Genomic DNA, 21,958 nt, shown 5'->3' on the forward strand with positions numbered 1-21,958 from the left:
GACTTACTTCAATGTGTAATGATTATCTCCCTTTTCATTCAGTGTGAATGAAATCTGTGAAAACATCTTTACAAAATCAGTGCCCTCTGTGAAATGGTAATCTAGTCCATCACTCAAATATTCACCACCTAACTTAATTCTACCAAGGGCACTTCTCCCAGTTAGATCTATATTTCACTGGCAGTATTTGTTTTCAGAACTGAGGTGTTATCTCATGTAGCCCAAAGGGTGTAGGAGACAGGGCCATCACAATATTAGAGGACTTGTGGTGCTTGAGAGTTGCCCAACTGACATTATACCTTATAGTGTTTTGGTAAAATTCACACCACCAGGTTGCCATGGGAACCCTGAAAAAATACAATTCAGTTTTGTAATATTACAACGGCACTGTATTTTCCTCAATTCTTGCTGTCTAATACAATGTTTCTGATTACAAGCCATCAATAAAAGCCAAAGCCATTCAATGTCCACTTCCCATCTACACAGCTCCATACCATGTGCCATGGCAAACACTGACATGCCTTCTTTCCCTATGAATTTGACATTGGTGGTCTGTTTTCTTAGTGGAGAGGCAGCATATGTGGCCTTGAGATGCTAGTATCTTTCTTGACAATTACTCAATCTACTTTCTAGCAGTGGCCAGCATCAGGACTTCTATCATTTTTATGACTCTTTCTTGTTTCATTTCATACATATACCACCTTTGATGTAAATTCATCAGTTGATCTGATATTGTGTTTCTACATTTTTACCAAAATCTACAGTGCATTTCTGAATTCTGTTTTGGAGTTTATGGGCATCCTTTTTAAACACTACTCTGTACATGTCAATGATCACATGATATTTTCATACTCAACATACTGGACAAATAGCAAACTGTTTTCCATGGTAACTATATCATTCTATGTATCCAGCAGAGTCTTGTGAGTGTTCCAGTTCTTCCACATCGCATTGTCCATGCACATGTCATCTTTTCTCTTTTGTTGATCACAGCATTCTTGAAGGAGTACATATTGTCTCACTGTGCTTTCGATTTTCCCTCCATGACTTATAAAGTGTTTGATGTTCATAGTAAAATGTTATAGACTGCTTGGCATCAATAAGATAAGTGTATTTCTCACCATCCTGAAATTCTAAGATGAATGTGCCAGAAATTTGCTTTCTCATGATGCTCTGTCAACAGGAAACTGCTCAGCACTGTCTGACACTGAGGGGATCTGGAGGAAGCTACAGCCCGAGCAGAGGCACAGATGTCACTCTCCTTACAGACTCACACTCTGTTGTCTGCCCAGCAATGCAGCTGTAATCTGTGCCCAGCGGTGCCTGGCCAATCACATATTAGTATCCTCTTGTGTCACAAAGAGAAAACTGTGATATCATCATCCCCTCTCAAGGAGGCCACAGCCCCATAGGTCCCTTGGAACTTTTGCTCCCAGAGAGTTATCCAGGACAGTCCAATTTTGAGCCCTGAGTGTGAGTTTACCATTCTCTATGCTCCATGAATCCATCTTTCTCATACTACAGAAGCCCTTCTTCCCAGCCATATGACTTGCCTGGAATCACCTTGCCACTTCAAAGACGAGCAAGAACTGCCAAGAAATTGGTCTAAGCAATGCTTCTAAAAAGTGCCCCATGAAAGAGTGTTGTGGGATGAATATGAGCTCCAGATAGAAGCAGATCAGGTCTTCCTGTCTGTGATTGTGATTTTCAACAAGAACCACTTGTCATACCTAGCTAGTCAGGGCATCAGGTTTTGATTGTCATCATCATATGCTGTTTAGTGTTAAAGGAATATGGTACCCTGTCAGTTCTGACTGGCAAGATGGACTCCACAGGTATGCCATTTGAATTCCCCAATACATGTGTATAAACCGGCTGATTTCAGAGGGTTGGATATAATTCCCTAGTGGTCAGGTTCACCAGGAATTACCTAAGGAAAGGAAGGTCCAATTTCTATGTTTGTGGGCTCAGTAGCTTGCTCAGGATATACTGTATTTCTCCATATTCTACTTGAGAAAGACTCTCAGTTTCTCTGGAGGTAGACACTCTCTGCCACCCCTTAGAAGGTGACGTAAGAAAGAATTGGAAGTCACGGTATACTCTGATCACACATGGAGTCCCACATGCAAAATGTACAGACTTTCTGAGTAAAAGTGTGAAAATTGGGAATGTTTCCACAATTATGAAGATTAGACTATTAAATAACACACACAACATGTGCAAAATATAAAAGATGAAACAGATAGGCATGCTGTAGGAGGCCCTCAGTAACATGGAAGAGAAAGGGAGAAGCACAGCAGATCCGCAGCAATCTGAGTTTTACCTTGACTTAGACTCTAGGTCCTTAAGGATAGCCCAGGTTATAATCCTGCAGGAGACCACAGCTGTTGCAGAGCCTCTCTGACCAATCCTTCCTTTCCACTTGAAGAAAATATCCATGCTCATAGATGAGGAGGTCCATCAGGATTTGATTCAGATAATTCTTTTAATGGTTAATGATTCTCTCCCTTTCAATTCACAGTGAATTAAATCTGTGAAAACTCCTTTCCAAAATCTGTGCTCTCTCTGTAAAACGGTAATATACTCCATCAGGCATATATCAACCACCACACATACTTCTAGCAAGGGTACTTCTCCCATTGGGACCTAAATTTCACTGCCAGTGTTTAGAGGACTTGTGGTTTAGGAGAGGTGCCCTATTGATAATATCTCTTACATTATTTTGGTAAAATTTACACCTCAAGTTTACCATTAGAATCTTTGCAAAATACAATTCAGTTTTATAATATGACAACAGCAATGTGCTTTCCTTAATCCTTGCTGTGTAATACCATTTTTCTGATTACAAGCAATCCATAAAAACCCAAGCCATACAACTTTCACTTCCCATTCTCTTGTCCCCATAACTTGTGCCCTGGTGAACACTGAACCGCCTTCTTTACCCTACAATTGGCCATTGTCATTCTGTTATCTTAATTGACAGACAGATTATGTGTTCTTGTGATGCTAGCTTCCTTCTCTTGCCAATTTCTAAAGATACGTTCTTGCTGTGGCCAGTATCAGGACTTCTGTCATCTTTGTCACTGTATCTTGTTTGACTTTTATACATATGCCACCTTCGTGAATGCTTTCATCAGTTGACCGAATATTGTATTTCTACATTTTGCCATTATCTACAGTGAGGTTTTAAATTCTGTTTAGGAGTTTCTGAGCATCAATTTAAACACTATTGTGTGCTTTCCAGGGTCACATGATATTTTCATTCTCAACATACTGGACAAATAGCAAAGTGTTTCCACGGTGGTTATATCATTCTATGTATCCACCAAAGATATGTGAGTATTCCAGTCCTTCCACATCAAATTGTCAAGGAACATGAGATCTTTTCTATTTGGTTTATCATAACATTCTTGCAGGAGTACCATATTGTCTCATTTTAGTTTCAATTTTCCCTCCCTGACCAATAAAGTGTCAGATTTGCATTGCAAAATGTTATAGACTGTGTGGCTTCAATAATAGAAGTGTATTTCTCACCATCCTGAAAGTCCAAGATGAACGTGCCAGAACATTGCTTTCTCAGGAAGGTGTGTCAACAGGAAACTGGTCACCAGGGTCTGACGCTGAGAGTGTCATGAGGAAGAAACTGTCCAGGCAGAGCCACAGATGTTGCTCTCCTCACAGATTCTAACTCTGTTGTCTCTCCAGCACTGGTGCTTAATCCATGCCCAGCAGCCACCTAGCAAATCACATAGCAGTATCCCCATATGTTACAAAAAGACAACTGTGACATCATCATCCCCTCTCCAGGAAGCGGCAGCCACAGAGGTGTCTTGGACTATTTGCTGCCCAGAGACTTATCCAAGACTGTCCTTCCACTTTGAGCCCTGAGTGTGACTTCATCATTCTCTGTGCTTTGTAGAGCCATCTTCTCATACTACGGAGGCCCTTGGGACCAGCCAAAATGACTTTCCTGGATTCACCTTGCCACTTCAAAGAAGAGCAAGAACTGACATGCAGTTTGTGTAAGCGCTGCTTCCAAAAAGTTCTCCGTCAAAGAGTGGTCCTGGATGAATGTTAGCTCCAGATAGCAGAAGCTTGGCTCTTCTAGTCTCTGATGGTGATTTTCAACCAGAACCACTTATCATACCTAGCAAGTTTGGGCATCAGGTTCTTTATAGACCTCATCATGTGGTGAGTAGTGTCAGTACATGGAGAAGCAGGATACACTTGTGTATGGTGCTCTGTCCTTTCAAACAGGCAGAATGGGCTTCATGAGTCTGCCAACTGAATTCCAAATATGTATCTATCAACCGGCTGATTTCAGAGGGGTGGATGTAATTCAGTAGAGGTCAGGTTCGCCAGAAATTACCAAAGAAAGAAAGAAAAGTCCACTTACTTTGGGTGTGGGTTCAGTAGCAGGCTCAGTATATACCTAATTTCTCCATATTATACTTGTAAAAGACACTGAATTTCTCTGGGAAAGACACTCTCTGCCACTCCGTAGCAGGTGATGTAACAAAGATTTAGAAGACATGATAGATTATCTGACCTCACTTGGAGTGCAACATGAAAATGTACAGAGTCTATGAGTAAAAGGGTGAAAATTGGGACTGTTTCCTTAATTATGAACATCAGGGTATTAAAGTAACACACACAACCTGCACAAAATGTAAAAGGTGAAACACAGACATGCCATAGGAGGCACTCAGTAACATGTAAGAGAAAGGGAAAGACACAGCAGATGCACAGCAATCCGAGTGTTAGACTGATTTAGACTCCAGGTTCCTCAAGATAGCCCAGGCTTGAACCAGCAAGAGAGCACAGCTGTTGCCCCGGATCTCTCAGAAATGTGTCCTTTCCACTCGAAGAATATCTGTATGCTCACAGGTTAGGAGGCCAATCACATTTTATTTCAGATAATTATTTCAATGGGTAATGATTCTCTCTTTTTCAATTCAGTGTGAATGAAATTGTTAAAACTCCTTTCCAAAGTCCGCTCCCTCTCTGTAAATTGATAATCTATTCCATCAGGCAAATATCCATAACCAGACTTTTTTCTAGAAAGGGCACTTCTACCATTTGAACCTAAATTTCACTGGCAATGTTTGTGTTCAGAACTGAGGAGCTTTCTCATGTAGTCCAAAGGGTCTGGCAGGCAAGGTCATCACAACATTAGAGGAATTGTGGTTTAACAGAGGTGCCGTAGTGGGAATATCCCATACAGTGTTTTGGTAAAATTCACGCCACCAGTTTGCCTTTGGAACATTAAAAAAATGTAATTCACTTTTATAATATGCCAACAACATTGTGCTTTTCTCAATGCTTGCTGTCTAATACCATTTTCTGATTACAGGAAACACATACCATGCAACTTTCACATCCCACCCACTCTGCCTCAAACCTTTCTTCCTGGCAAACACTGACCTGCCTTCATTCCCTGCCTTTAAATTCAATGTCAATGAATTTGACATTGCCGTTCTGTTTCTTAATGGAGAGACAGAGTACGTGGCCTTCGGATGCTGACTTCCTTCTCTTGCCAATTTCTAAAAATACTTTCCTGCGGTGGCCAGCATCAGGACTACTGTCACCATAATGACTGCATCTGGTTATATTTTATACATGCACCACCTTAGCTAAAGCATTCATCAGTTGTATTGATATTATGTTTCTACATTTTTGCCTTTATCTACAGTGCAAGTTTGATTTCTACTTAGGCATCCATTTTAAACACTACTTTTTTTGTACATAAATAGGCACGTGATATTTTTATTCTCTACATCCTGGACAAGTAGAGAGCTGTTTTCCACAGAAGCTGTATCATTCTATGTATCCAGGAAAGACATGTGAATGTTAACAGTTCTTCCATATCACATTGTCAATGGACGTGTGATCTATTCATTTTGGTTGATCACAGCATTCTTTAATGAGTAGCATAGTATCTCATTGTGCTTTCGATTTTCCCTCCATGACTGATAAAGTGTTCGGTTTTTGTTGCAAAATGTTATACACTGTATGGATTCAATAAAATAAGTGTATTTCTCACCGTCCTGAAAGTTCAAGATGAAGGTGCCAAAACATTGCTTTTTTAGAAGGATATGTCAACATGAGACTGCACAGCAATGTCTGACCCTGAGGGCACCAGGAGGAAGGAACAGCCCAAACGGAGCCTCTTGTGTCGCTTTCCTCACAGATTCACTCTGTGTTATCTGCCAGCGACAGGATCTATAATGCAAGACCAGCAGCAGCCTGGCCAATCTCACATCAGTATCCACATGTGTCATAAAAAAAACAACTGTGTCATCATCACCCCCTGTCTAGGAGGCCGCAGCCACAGAAGTACCTTGGACTATTTGCTGCCCAGAAATTTATCCAGATCAGTCCTTCCACTTTGAGCCTAGTGTGACTTCACTATTCTCTGTGCTCCGTAGAGCCATCTTTCTCATACTGCAGTGTTTCTTGTACCCAGCTACAATAACTGGCTTGGAATCACTTCAAAGAGGAGCAGGAACTGACATGCAGTTGGTGTGAGCGCTGACTCTAAAATGTGCCACGTTGAGTTTTACGGGATGAATGTGAGCTCCAGATAGGAACATGTTGGCTGTTCTAGTCTCTGATGGTGATTTTCAACAAGAACCACTAATCATACCTAGCAAGTTGGAGCATCAGGTTCTTGATTGTCCTTATCATGTGCTGAGTAGTGTCAATAGAGTGTTGGTATATGGAGATGAAGGATACACATTTGTATGGTGCTCTGTCAGTTTTGACAGAGAGGATGGGCTTCATGGCTCTTCCATCTAATTCCTTGCTGCATGCCTAACAAGTGGCTGATTTCAGAGGGTTGGATGTAGTTCAGTAGATGTCAGGTTCACCAGGAATTACCTAAAAGACAAAGGAAGGTCCACTTTTTTGTGTGTGAGCTCTGTAGCTGGATCAGTGTATACTGTGGTTCTCCATATTCTACTTGTCAAAGACACTTAATTTCTCCATGGAAGTCAGTCTCTGCCATCCCTTAGCAGGTGACATAACATAGATTTGGAAGTCACGATAGAGTCTCTGACTATATGTGGAGTCCCACGTGCAAAATATACACACTCTTTGAGTGAAAGTCTGAAAATTAGGAATTTTTACTAAATTTCATTATCAGAATATTTTTTAAAAAGCACATAACATATGCATATGTAAAATATGAAACAGATAGGAATGCCATAGGAGGCCCTCAGTAACATGGAAGTGAATAGGAGGGGCACAACATATCCACAGCAATGCCAGTTTAACTTGTTTTTGACACCTGGTCCATCAGGATAAACAAGGCTTGAAAGCTGTAAGACACCACAGGCATTGCCCCCGCTTTCTGACCAATACTTCCTTTTGACTCGAAGTAAATACCTACGATCACAGGTGAGTAGGTTCTTCAAGTTTTGTTTCAGAGATTTCTTTCAATGTGTAATGATTTCCTGCCTTTCCATTCACACTGAATGAAATCTGAGAAAACTCCTTTCCAAAATCAGTGCTCTCTCTCTAGAATGACAAGCTATACCATCATGCAAATATCCATCAACAGACATCTTTCTAGCAAGGGCACTTCTCTCATTGTGACCTAAATTTCACTGGCAGTGTTTGTTTTTTGAACTGAGGAGCTTTCTCATGTAGCACAAAGGGTCTAGGAGCCACGCCCATTACAACATTAGAGGACGTGTGATTTACGAGAGGTGACCTACTGGGAATATCCCTTACATTGCTTTAGTAAAATTCACAAAACCAATTTTCTATTGGACCTTTAAAAAATAGAATTCAGATTTGTAATATACCAACACATTGTGTTTTCTAAATCCTTGCTGTCTTTTACCATTTTTCTGATCCCAAGCAATCAATAGAAACCCAAGCCATGCAACTTTCACTTTCCATCCAAGCTGCACCACACCTTGCGCCCTGCAAAACAGAGACCTGCCTTCTTTCCCTGTAAATTTGATATTGTCGATCTTTTATCTGAATGGATAGACAGCATATTTGGATTTGGGATGGTAGTTTCTTTCTCTTGCCAATTTCTCAATATACTTTCTTGTGGAATCGGGATTTCTGTCGCTTTAATGACTGTATATTGTTTCATTTAATACATATACCAACTTCGTTAATTCAATCATAAGTTGATTTGATATTGAGTTTCTACATTTTGCCATTAACTACAGTGCAGTTCTGAATTCTGTTTAGGAGTTTCTGGGCATCCGTTTTAAACACTATTGGGTATATATCTATGGTATGGTTTATTTTCATTCTCAACATCCTGGTCAGATTCCAAACTCTTTTCCTTGGTTGCTATATCATTCTATGTGTCCAGCAGAGTCAACTGAGCATTCCAGTTCTTCCTCATTGCATTTTCAAAGCAAATGTTATCTTCTTTCTTTGGTTGATAATAACATTCATTAAGAAGTAGCATATTGTCTCATTGTGTTTTTGATTTTCCCTCCTTGATCAATAAAGTGTCCAATTTTCATAGTAAAATATTACAGACAGAGTGGCTTCAATAACAGAAGTGTATTTCTCACCGTCCTGAAAGCCCAATATAAAGGTGCCAAAACATGCCATTCTCAGGAGGATCTGTCAACAGGAAACTGTTCAGCAGGGTGTTACACTGATGGCATCAGGAGGAAGGAACAGCTGGAGCAGAGCCACCTAAGTCGTTCTCCTCACAGACTCAAACTCTGTTGTCTGCCCAGCGCTGGAGCTATAATCTGTTCCCAGCAGCCGCCTGGCCAATCACATATTAGTATGCTCATGTGTCACAAAAAGACAACTGTGACATCATCACCCTCTCTCCAGGAGGCCTGAGCTACACAGTACTATTGGACCATTTGCTGCCAAGGGACTTATCCAGGACAGCCCTTCCACTTTGAAACTTGAGTGTGACTTCACCATCTCTGCTTCATAGAGCCTCATTTTTCATACTACAGAGGCCCTTGGGCCTAGCCATAATGATGTGCCAGGAATCACTTCTTCACTTCAAAGAGGAGTAAGAACTTACATGCAGTTGGTGTGAGAACGGGATCAAAAAGATGTCCCATCAAAAAGTGTTCCCTGATGAATGTGAGCTCCTGATAGCAGCAGATTGTGTCTCCAGTCTCTGATGGTGATTTTCAACAAGAACCACGTATGCTATCTAGCAAGTTTGAGCATCAGGTAATATATTGTCCTCATCATTTGCTGAGTAGTGTCAAGGGAGTGTTGGTACACAGAGGGGAGGATGCACATTTGTATGATGCTCTGTCAGTGCTGACAGGCAGGATGAACTCCATCGGACTGATATCTGAATTCACCGATACTGACTATGAACCGACTGATTTCACAGGGTTGGATGTAAATCGGTAAAGTTAACGTTCTCCAGTAATTAGCTAAGAAAGAAACGAAGGTCCACTTTCTTTGTGTGTTATCTCAGGAGCGGGCTTAGTATATACTGTAGTTCTCCAAATTCTACTTGTCAAAGACACTGAATTTCTCCGGGGAAATCATTCTCTGCCATCACTGAGCGGGTGATGTCACAAAGATTTGGAAATCACGATAGATTCTCTGACCACGCATTGAATCCCACATGGAAAATGTACAGACTCTGTGAGTAAAAGGGTGAAAATTGGGAATGTATCCTCAATTATGTAGATCAGAGTATTTTAGAAAAACACACCACATGCACAAAATGTAAAAGATGAAGCATGTAGACATGCCATAGGAGGCTCTCAGTAATGAGGATGAGAATGGGAGAGGCAGAGCACATCCACATCAATCTGAGTTTTTGTCTGATTTAGACTACAGGTCCTTCAGGATAGCCCAGTTTGATCCCCGCAAGAGACCTCAGCCATTGCTTGGCTCTCTAACCCTCCTTTCTTTCCACTTGAAGGAAATATCTATGCTCACAGGTGAGGAGGCCCATCACATTTTGTTTCAGAGACTTCTTTCAATGTGTAATGATTCTTTCCCTTTCAATCCACAGTTAATGCAATCTGTGAAAACTCCTTTCCAAAATCAGTGCTCTCTGTGTAAAACAGCCACCTACCCCATCAAGAAAATACCCACCAACACACTTATTGCTAGCAAGGGCAATTCTCCCATTTGGACCTAAATTCCACACAGTGTTGTTTTTAAAACTGAGGTGATTTCTCATGTAGCCCAAAGTGTCTAGGAGGCAGGGCCATCAGAATATTAGAGGACTTGTAGTTTATGAGGAGTGCCCTACTGGGAATATACCTTACATTGTTTTGATAAAATTCACAATACTAGGTTGCCATTGGAATCTTTAAAAAATACAATTCAGTTTGGTAAAATGCCAACAGCTTTGTGGTTTCCTCAATTCTTGCAGTCTAATACCATGTTTCTGGTTACAAGCAATCAATAGAAATCCAAGCCATGCAACTTCCACTACCCATTCACGCTGCCCCACAACTTGCGCCCTTGCAAACAGTGACCTGCCTTCTCTCCCTATGAATTTGACATTTCAGTCTGTTATCATAATGGAGAGACAGCATATGTGGCCTTGGGATGCTAGCTTCTTTCTTTTGCCAATTTCTCAAGATACTTTCTTGTAGAATCGGGACTTCTGTCTCCTTTACGACTGTATCTTGTTTCATTTTATACATATACCACATTCACTAATGCATTCTTCAGTTGACCTGATATTGTGTTTCTACATTTTTGCAATTATCTAAAGTGCAGTTCTGAATCTGTTTAGGAGTTTTGGGCATGTCTTTTAAACAGTACTGTGTATATAACAATGGTCACGTGATATTTTCATTCTCAACATCCTGGGCAAATAGTGAACTGTTTTCCACTGTCGCTATAATATTCTATGTATCCAGCTCGGACATGTGAGTATTCCAGTTCTTCCACATCACATTGTTAATGCACGTGTGATCTTTTCTTTTTGGTTGATCACACCATTCTTGAAGGCATAGCATATTGTTTCATCATGCTTTCAATTTTTCCTACCTGACTAAAAAAAAACCCGGTTTCATAGCAAATGTTATAGACCGTGTGGTTTTAGTAACAGAAGTGTATTTCTCACTGTCCTAAAAGTCCAAGATGGAGGTGCCAGAACTTTGCTTTCTCTGGAGGCTCTGTCAACAAGAAATTGGTCAGCAGGGTCTGACACTGAGGGCGCCAGGAGGAAGGAACAGCCCAAGCAGAGCAATAGAATTCACTCTCATTCCATACTCACACTATGTTGTCTATCCAGCAAGGAACTGTAATCTTTACTGAGCAGCCATGTGGCAAATCACATATCCGTATCCTCATGTGTCACAGATATATAATTGTGACATCATCATACCCTCTCCAGGAGACATGAGCCACAGAGGTGCTTTGGACTATTTGCTGCCCAGAGACTTATCCAGAACAATCCTTCTACTTTGAGCCCAGAGTGTGACTTCAACATTCTCTTTGCTCTGTAAAGCCTTCTTCCTCATACTACACAGGCCCTTGGGCATAGCCTGGAATAACCTGGAATGACTTGCCTGGAAACACCTTGCCACTTCAAAGAGGAACAAAAATTGACATAGAGTTTCTGTGAGAGCTGGCTCCAAAATATACCCCATCAAAGAGTGATACCAGATGAATGTGAGCTCCACATAGGAGCACATCCAGTCTTTTAGTCTCTGATGGTGATTTTCAACAAGAACTACTTATCATTCCTATCAAGCTGAGGCTTCAGGTTCTTGATTGTCCTCATCATTTGCTGAGTAGTGTCAAGGGAGTGTTGGTACACGGAGAGGAAAGATACACATTTGTGTGGTTCTCTCTCAGTTTTCACAGGAAGGATGAGCTCCATGGGTCTGCCATATGAATCCTCCGATACGTGCCTAGCAAACGACTGACTTCAGAGGGTTGTATGTAATTCAGTATAGGTCAGGTACACCAGGAATTAACTAATAAGGAAAGGAAGGTCCACTTTTTTTGTGTGTTTGCCTAGTAGCTTGTTCAGTATATACTGTAGTTCTCCATATTCTACTTGTCAAAGGCACTGAATTTTTCTGGGGGAAGACATACTCTTCCACCCCTTAGGCGGTGACATAACAAAGGACTGGAAGTAACCTTAGATTCTTTGACCACATATGGATTCCCACATGCAAAATGTTAAGACTATGAGTAAAAGTATGAAAATTGGGAATGATTCCTCAATTATTAGAGTATTAAGTAACAAACATTATGAACAAAATGTAAAACATGAAAGTGATAGGCATGCCATAGGAGGCCCTCAGTAACATGGAAGACAAAGGGAAATGCAAGCACATCCACAGCAATCCGAGTTTTAGTCTGATTTAGTCACCAGGTACTTCAGGATAGCCCAGGCTTGAATCGAAAAAGACCATAGCTGTTGCCCCGGCTCTGTGACCAATCCTTCCTTTCCTCTTGATGGAAATATCTATGCTCACAGGTGAGGAGGCCCATCGCATTTTGTTTCAGAGACTTCTTTCAATGTGAAATTATTCTCTCCCTTTTAATTCACAGTGAATGAAATCTGTGAAAACTCCTTTCAAAACCAGTTCTCTCTCAATAAAAGGGTAATTTACTCCACAACGCCAATATCCACCACCACACTTATTTCTAGCAATTTCACTTCTCCCATTTGTACCCAAATTTCACTGGCAGTGTTTGTTTTGAGAACTGAAGAGGTTTCTCATGAAGCCAAAAAGGTCTAGGAGGCAAAACCATCACAACATAAGAGGATTTGTGGATTATGAGAAACACCTTACTGGGAATATCTCTTACATTTTTTGGTAAAATTCACACCACCAGTTTGTCATTGGAACCTATAAAAAATACTATTCAAGCTTTTAATATGCCAATAGCATTGTACTTTCCTCAATCCTTGCTGTGTAGCACTATTTTTTCTGATTACAAGCAATTAATAGAAACCCAAGCCATGCGAATTTCACTTCCCATCCACGCTGTCCCATACCTTGCGAACTGACAAACACGGCCTGCCTTCTTTCCCTATGAATTTGACGTTGCACTTCTGTTATCTTAATCAAGAGACAGCATATGTTGACATGGGATGCTAGCTTCTTTCTTGCCAGTTTCTCAATATACTTTCTTGCTGTGACCAGTATCAGGATTTCTTTCACCTTTATGACTGTGTCTTCTTTCATTTTATACATATACCACCGTCGCTAATGCCTTCATCAGTTGACCTGATAATTTGTTTCTACATTTTTGCCATTATCTACAGTACAGTTATGAATTCTGTTTAGGAGTTTCTGGGCATCCATTTTAAACACTATTGAGTATAAATAAATGGTCATGTGATAGTATTATTCTCAATATCAGGAATAAATAGCAAATTGTTTTCCACCACAGCTATATGATTCTATGTATCCAGCAGAGACATGCGAGCTTTCCATTTCTTCCACATCACATTGTCAATGTCTGTGTGATCTTTTCTCTTTGGTTGATCACAGCATTCTTGAAGGAGTAGCATATTATCTCATTGTGCTTTTGATTTTTGCTCTGTGACTGACAAATTGTCCATATTTCATAGACAAATATTATAGGCTTTCTGGCTTCAATAATATAAGTGTACTTTTCACCATCCTGAATGTCCAAATGAAGCTGCCAGAACGTTGCTTTCTCAGGAGAGTCTGTCATCAGGAAACTGCTCAGCAGTGTCTGACACTTCAGATGTCAGGAAAAGAAACAGCTCGATTAGAGCCACAGAGTCGCTTTACTCACAGACTCATACTTGTTGTCTGCCCAGCACTGGAGCTGTAATCTGTGCCCAACAGTGGCCTGGCCAATCATATATCAGTATCCTCATGTGTCACAAAAATGCAACTTTGACATCATCATCTCTTCTCCAGGAGTCCACAGCCACAGTGGTGCCTTCGATCATTTGGTGCCCAGAGAGTTATCCTGGACAGTCCTTCCACTTTGAGCCCTGACAGTGAATCCACCATTCTCTGTGCTGCGTACAGCCTTCTTTCTCAGACTGAAGAGGCTCTGGATGCCAGACAAAATGACTTGCCAGCAATCACTTTGCCACTTCAAAGCAGAGCAAGAGATGACATGCAGTTCTTGTGAGTGCTGGCTCCAAAAAGTGCTCCACCAAAGAGTGCTCCTGCATGAAAGTTAACTCCACATAAAGCAGATCTGGTGTTCTACTGTCTGATGGTGATTTAAAAAAAAAAACAAAAAATACTCATCATACCTAGTAAGTTGGGACATCAGTGTCTTGATTGTTATCATCATTTGCTAAGTAGTGTCAAGGGTGTGTTGATACATGGAGAGGAATGATACACATCTGTATGGTGCTCTCTCAGTTCTGATAGGCAGGATGGGCTAGTTGGGTCTGCCATCTGAATCCCCCGATGCGTGCCTATCAACCTGTTGATTTCAGAGTGTTGGCTGTAATTCAGTAGAGGTCTGCTTCGGCCGGAATTACTTAAGAAAGAAAGGAAAGTCAACATTTTTTGTGTGTGGGCTCAGTAGCAGGCTCAGCATACCCTGTAGTTCTCCATATTGTACTTGTGAAAGACACTGAATTTCTCCAGGGAAGAACTATCTGCCACCACTTTACAGGTGACATAAGAAAGAATTGGATGCCACGATAGATACACTGACCTCGCATGGATTCGCACATGCAAAATGTACAGACTCTATGAGTAAAAGTGGGAAAATTGGGAATGTTACTCAATTATGAAGATCAGAGTATTAAAGTAACACACAAAATATAATATGCACAAAATATAAAAGATGTAACAGAGAGTCATGCCATAAGAGACCCTAAGTAACATGGAAGAGAATGGCAGATGCACAGCCGATCCACAGCAATATGAGTTTTAGCCTGGTTTAGATTCCAAGTACTTCAGGATAGCCTTGGATTCAATACCGCAAGAGACCACAACCATTGCCCTCGCTCTCTGATCAATCCTTCCTTTCCACTCAAAGGAAATATCGATGCTCACAGGAGAGGATGTCCATCACGTTTTGTTTCAGAGACTTATTTCAATGTGTAATTATTCTCTCCCTTGCAATTCACAGTGAATGAAATCTGTGAAAAATCCTTTCCAACATCAGTCCTCCTCTGTGAAAGGGCAAGCTACTACATCAGACAAATATCCACCACCAACATATTTCTAGAAAGGGCACTTCCTCCATTTGAACCTAAATTTCAGTGGCAGTGTTAGTTTGTAGAACAGAGGAGCTTACTCCTGTAGCCTAAAGTGTCCAAGCAGTAGGGCCATCACACCATTACAGGATATGTGGTTAACGAGAGGAGCCCTAGTACGAATATCCCTCACATTGTTTTGGTAAAATTAACAAGTCCAGTTTGCTATTAGAACCTTTAAAATATATAACTCAGTTTTGTCATCTGCCAACTGTATTTTGTTTCCTCAATCCTTGCTGTCTAATACCATATTTCTGATTAAAAGCAATAATAGAAACCCAAGCCATGCAACTTTCACTTGCCATTCATACTGCCCCATACATTTAGCCCTGGCAAACAGGGACCTGCCTTCTTTCCCTATGAATTTGACATTGTCAGTCTGTTATCTTAATGGAGAGACAGTGCATGTGGCCTTGGGATGCTACCTTCTTTCTCTTGCCAATTTCTCCAGATACTTTCTTGTTGTGTCCAGTATCAGGACTTCCGTCACATTTATCATGGTATCTTGTTACATTTTATACATATACCACCTTCACTAATGCATTTATCTGTTGACATGATTATGTGTCTCTACATTTTTGCCATTACATATAGTGCAGTTGTAAATTCTGTTTAGGAGTTTCTGGGCAACTCCTGTAAACATCATTGTGTATATACAAATGATCCCCTGATATTTTCATTTTTAACATCCTGGACATATACTAAGCAGATTTCCACTGTAGCTATATCATTCTATGTATCCAGGAGAGATATGTAAGCATTCCAGTCCTTCCACATGGGATTATCAATGAACATGTGATGTTTTCTCTTTGGTCGATCACAGCATTCTTGAAGGAGTAGCTTACTGTCTCTTTGTGCTTTTGATATTCCCTCCCTGACTGATAAAATATATGATTATCATAGCAAAATGTTATAGACTGTGTGGCTTCACTAACAGAAAGGAATTCTCAACGTCCTGAAAGTCCAAGATGACGGGGTCAGAACGTTGCTTTCTCAGGAGAGTCTGTCAACAGGATACTGCACAGCAGGGTCTGACACTGAGGGCATCAGGAGGAAGGAAGAGCCTGAGCCGAGACACAGAAGTTGTTCTCCTCACAGACTCTCACTCTGTTGTCTGCTGAGCACTGGAGACGGAATCTGTGCCCAACAGCTACCTGGTGAATCACATATCAGAGTCATACTGTGTCACAAAAAGACAACTGTGACATCATCATACCCTCTCCAGGAGGCCGCAGCCACAGACGTGCCTGGGATGATTTCCTGCCCAGAGACTTATCCAGGAGGACAGTCCTTCCATTTGAAACTTGTGTGTGACTTCATCATTCTCAGTACTTTATAGAGCTTTCTTTCTCATACTACAGCGGTCCTTGTGTCCAGCCATAATGACTTGCCAGGAATCACCTTGCCACTTTAAAGAGGAACAAGGACTGACATGCAGTCAGTGTGAGCGCTGGCTCCAAAAAGTGCCCCATCAAAGAGTGTTCCTGGAAGAATATGAGCTCCAGATAGAAGTAGACTTGGTCTTTTAGTCTCTGGTGGTGATTTTCGACAAGAACCAGTTATCATACATACCATGTTGGGACATCAGGTTCTTGATGGTGCTCATCATTTTCTTAGGAGTGTCATGGGAGTGTAGGCACACGTAGAGGAAGGATACATATTTGTATGTTGCTCGACAGTTCTGCTAGGCAGGATGGGCTCCATGGGTCTGCCATCTGAATTCCCAGATGTTTGCCTATAAGCGGCTGATTTCCAAGGGTTGGATTCAATTTAGTAGAGTTCAGGTTCTCTAGGAATTAGCTAAGAAAGAAAAAAAGGTCCACTTTCTTTGTGTATGGGCTCAGTATCTGGCTCACTATATACTGTAATTATCCATATTTTACTTGTCAAAGACACTGAATTTCCCCCGGGAAGACCCTCTCTACCATTCTTATCAGGTTATGTAACATTCTCTGCCACCCCTTAGCAATGACATAACAAAGAATTGGAAGTCATCATAGAGTCTCTGACCACACATGTACTCCCATATGCAAAATGTAAAGACACTCTGAGTAAACGTGTGTTAATTCGGAATGTTTCCTCAATTATGAATGTCAGAGTATTAAAGAAAGGCACATAACATGAGCAAAATGTAAATTTGAAACTGATAGGCATGCCTTAGGAGGCCCTTACTAACATGGAAGAGAATGGTGGAGGCACAGCCGATCCTCACCAATCCGAGTTTAAGTCTGATTTAGACTCTAGGTCCATCTGAATATCCCAGGTTTGACCCCACAAGAGACCACAGCTGGTGCCCCAGCTCTATGACCACTCCTTCCTTTCCACTCAAAGGAAATATCTATTTTCACAAGTGAGGAGGGCCATCATGTTTTGTTTCAGAGACTTCTTTCAAAGTGTAATGATTCTCTCTACCTTTCAATTTGCAGTGAATGACAACTGTGAAAATCCTTTCCAATATCAGTGCTCTCTCTGTAAAACAGTAATGTACTCCATCAGGCAAATATCCACCACTACACTTATTTCTAGCTAGGGCACTTCTCCCATTGGAACGGAAGGTTCACTGCAGTGTTTGTTTTTAGAACTGAGAAGTTTTCTCATGTAACCCAAAGGGTCTAAGAGGCAGGGCCATCACAACATTAGAGGACTTGTGATTTAGGAGAGGTGCCCTATTGGGAATATCACTTACATTGTTTTGGTAAATTCACACCACGAGTTTGCCATTGAACCATTAAAAATACAATTCTGTTTTGAAATATACCACCAGAATTGTGCTTTCCTCAATCCTTGCTATCTAATACACCAGCATTGTGCTTTTCCTCAATCCTTGCTTTTCTAATTACAAACAATCATAAAAACCCAACCCATGCAACTTTCACTTCCCATCCACGCTGGCCCACACCTTACGCCATGGCAAACACTGTCAGTCCTTCTTTCTTTATGAATTTGAATTGTCGGTTGGTTATTTTAATGGAGAGACAGCGTATGTGGCCTTGGGATGCTAGGTTCCGTCTGTTGTGAATTTCTCTAGATACTTTCGTACTGTGGCCAGAATGAGAACTTCTGTCACATTTGTGACTGTATCTTGTTTTATTTTATACATATACCACCTTGGCTAATGCATTCATCGGTTGATCTGATATTGTGTTTGTACATTTTTGCAATTATCTACAGTACAGTTCTGAATTCTGTTTAGGAGTTTCTGGGCATCTATTTTAAACACTATTTAGCATATTTCAATGGTACAAGATATTTTCATTCTGAACATACTGGACAAATAGCGAACTGTTTTCCAGAGTAGCTATATCATTCTATGTGTCTACCAGGACTTGTGAGCATTCCAGTTCTTCGACATCACATTGTCAATGCACATGTGTCTTTTCTCTTTGGTTGATTACAGCCATTTTGCAGGAGTAACATATTTCTCATTGCGCTTTCGATTTTCCCTCCATGACCAAAAAAGTAACCGATTATCAAGCAAATTATTATAGACTGTGTGGCTTCAATAACAGAATTGTATTTCTCATCGTCCTGAAAGTCCAAGATGAAGGTGCCAGAACGTTGTTTCCTCATGGGGGTCTGTCAGCAGGAAACTGCACAGCAGGGTCTGATGATGATGGCGTCTGGAGGAAGGAACTGCTTAACTAGAGACACAGAAGTCGTTCTTCTCACCGACTCACACTCTATCACTGGAGGTGTAATGTGTTCCTAGCAGAAGCCTAACCAACTATTTATCAGTATCTTCATGTGTCACAAAAAGACACCTGTGACATCATCATCCCCTCTCCAGGAGGAAACCGACATAGTGGAGCCTTTGAAAACTTGCTGCCCAGAGACTCATCCAGGAGAGCACAACTACTTTGAGCCCTGTGTGTGACTTCAACTCTCTATGTGATTATACATACTTCTTTCTTACAACACAGAGGCCCTTGGGTCCAGCCCTAATGACTTGTCTGCTATCACCTTGCCACTTCAAAGCGGAGCAAGAACAGACATGCATTTGGTGTGAGTGCTGGCTCCAAAAAGTGCCCCATCAAAGAGGGTTATCTAATGAATATGAGCTCCAGATAGAAGCAGATCGGGTCGTCTAGTCTCTGAAGGTGATTTTCAACAAGAACCATTTATCATAGACCATGTTCTTGATTGTCCTTTTCATTTGCTGAGTAGTTTCAGGGGTGTGTTGGTACAGAGATAGGAAGGATACACATTTAATTTGGTCTGTCAATTCTGACATGCAGTATAGGCTCATGGGTATGCCATCTGAATTCTCCAAAGCATGCTTATAAACCGGATGATTTCAGAGGGTAAGATATAATTCAGTAGAGGACCGGTTCACCAGGAATTACCTACGGATAAAGGAAGGTCCACTTTCTTTAGATGTTGGCTCAGTAGCTGGCTCAGTATATACTGTAGTTTCTCATATTCTATTGCGAAAGATACTGAATTTCTCTGAGAAAGACCCTCTCTGCCAACGTTTAGCATGTGACCTAGCAAAGAATTGGAAGTCACGATAGATGCTTTGACCGCACATGGAGCCCCCCATCCAAAATGTAAAGACACTATGAGGAAGCGGTTTAAATTGGGAATGTTTCCTCAATTATGAAAATCAGAGTATTAAAGTAATGCACAACATGGGCAAAATGTAAAAGATGAAACAGATAGACATGCCATAGGAGGCCCTCAGTAACATGGAAGAGAATGGGAGAGCCACAGCAAATCCGCAGCATCCGTGTTTTAGCTTTAGTTAGACTCCAGGTCCTTCAGGATAGCACAGGCTTGAAACCGGCAAGAGACCACAGCCTTTGCCCAGGCTCTCCAACCAATCCTTCTGTTCCACTCAAAGGAAATATCTATGCTCACAGGTGAGAAGGCCCATCATATTTGTTTCAGAGATTTTTTTCAATGTGTAATGATTCTTTCCTTTCAATTCACAGTGAATGAAATCTGGAAATACTCCCTTCAAAAATCAGTCCTCTCTCTGGAAAACAGTAATCTACTCCAACAGGCAAACATCCACCAACACACTTGTTTCTAGCAAGGGCACCTCTCCCATTGGGACCTAAATTTTACTGGCAGTGCTTGTTTTTAGAACTGTTGAGCTTTCTCTTGTAGCACTAAGTGTCTAAGAGTTAGGGCCTTCACAACGTTAAAGGACTTGTAGTTTATGAGAAATGCCCTACAGTGAATATCCCTTACATTGTTTTGGTAAAATTCATACCACCAGTTTGCCATTGGAACCTTTAAAAAACACAATTCAGTTTTGCAATATGCCACCAACATTGTCCTTTCCACAATCCTTACTGTCTAATACGATGATTCTGGTTACAAGCACTCAACCGAAACCTAAGAGATGCCACTTCCACTTCCCATCCATGCTGCCCCACACATGTGCCCTGGCAAACACTGACCTGCCTTTTTCCCTATGAATTTGACACTGTTGTTCTGTTATCTTAATGGAGAGACAGCATATTTGTCCTTGGAATGCTATTGTCTTTCTCTAGCCAGTTTCTCAAGATATTTTCTTGCTGTTGCCAATATCAGGACTTATGTCACCTTTATGACTGTATCTTGTTTCATTTTATACATATATCACCTTCACTATTACATTAATCAGTTGACCTGATATTGTGCCTCTACATTTTTACCATTGTCTACATTTCAGTTCTGAAATCTCTTTGGAGTTTCTCGGCATCCGTTTTAAACACTATTGTGTATATATCAATGGGCACGTGATATTTTCATTCTCAGCATCCTGGACAAATAGATAAATGTTTTGCATGGTAGCTATATTTTTCTATGTATCCACCTGAGGCATGTGAGCATTCCAGTACTTCCACATCACATTGTCAATGAACATGTGATCTGTTCTCTTTGGTTGATCACAGCATGCTTGAAGGAGTAGCATATTGTCTCATTGTGCTTTTGATTTTCTCTCCCTACTGACAGAGTGTTTGGTTTTCATTGCAATTGTAATATACTGTGTGGCTTCAATAACAGAAGTGTATTTCTCACCATCCTGAAAATCTAAGATGAAGGTGCCAGAACATTTTTATCAGGAGGGTCTGTCAAAAGGACACTGCTCAGCAGGGTCTGACACTGAGTAATCAGTAGGAAGGAACATCCTGAGAAGAGACATAGAATGTGCTCTCTTCACAGACTCACACTCTGTTGTGTGCCCTGGACTGGAAATTTACTCCATCCTCAGCAGACACCTGGAGTATCTCATATCAGTATACTATGTGTCACAAAAAGACAATTGTGACGTCATTATCCCCTCTCCAAAGGGCTGCAGCCACAGAGGTGCCTTGGACCATTTGCTGTCCATAGACTTATACAAGACAGTCTTCCCACTTTGAAGGCACTTCAGTGGCTGTGGCCTTCTGGAAAGTGGATGATGATATCAGAGTTGTCTTTCTGTGACACATGAGGACACTGATATGTGATTGGCCAGGTGGTTTCTGGACATGGATTAAGGCTCCACTGCACGGCAGACAAGAGAGGGTGTGTCTGTGAAGAGACCAAATTCTGTGGCTCTGCTCAAGCTGTTTCTTTCTCCTTAAGCCCTCAGCATCAGACCTTGCTTTGCAGTTTTCTGTGGACACACCCTCCTGAGAAAGCAATGTTCTGGCACCTTCATGTTGGACTTTCAGGATGGTGAGAAATACACTTCTGTTATTAAAGCCACACAGTCTATAACATATTGTTATGTAAATTGGAAACTGTATTGGTCCAGTAGGGAAAACCGAAAACACAATGATACAATATACTACTGTTTCAAGAATGCTGTGATCAATCAAATAGAAAAGATCATATGTG

Source organism: Rhinolophus sinicus, unplaced genomic scaffold, assembly GCF_057876585.1.
Source record: "Rhinolophus sinicus isolate RSI-liver-muscle unplaced genomic scaffold, RSI-T2T HiC_scaffold_22, whole genome shotgun sequence".
In the NCBI taxonomy this organism is placed as follows: Eukaryota; Metazoa; Chordata; class Mammalia; order Chiroptera; family Rhinolophidae; genus Rhinolophus; species Rhinolophus sinicus.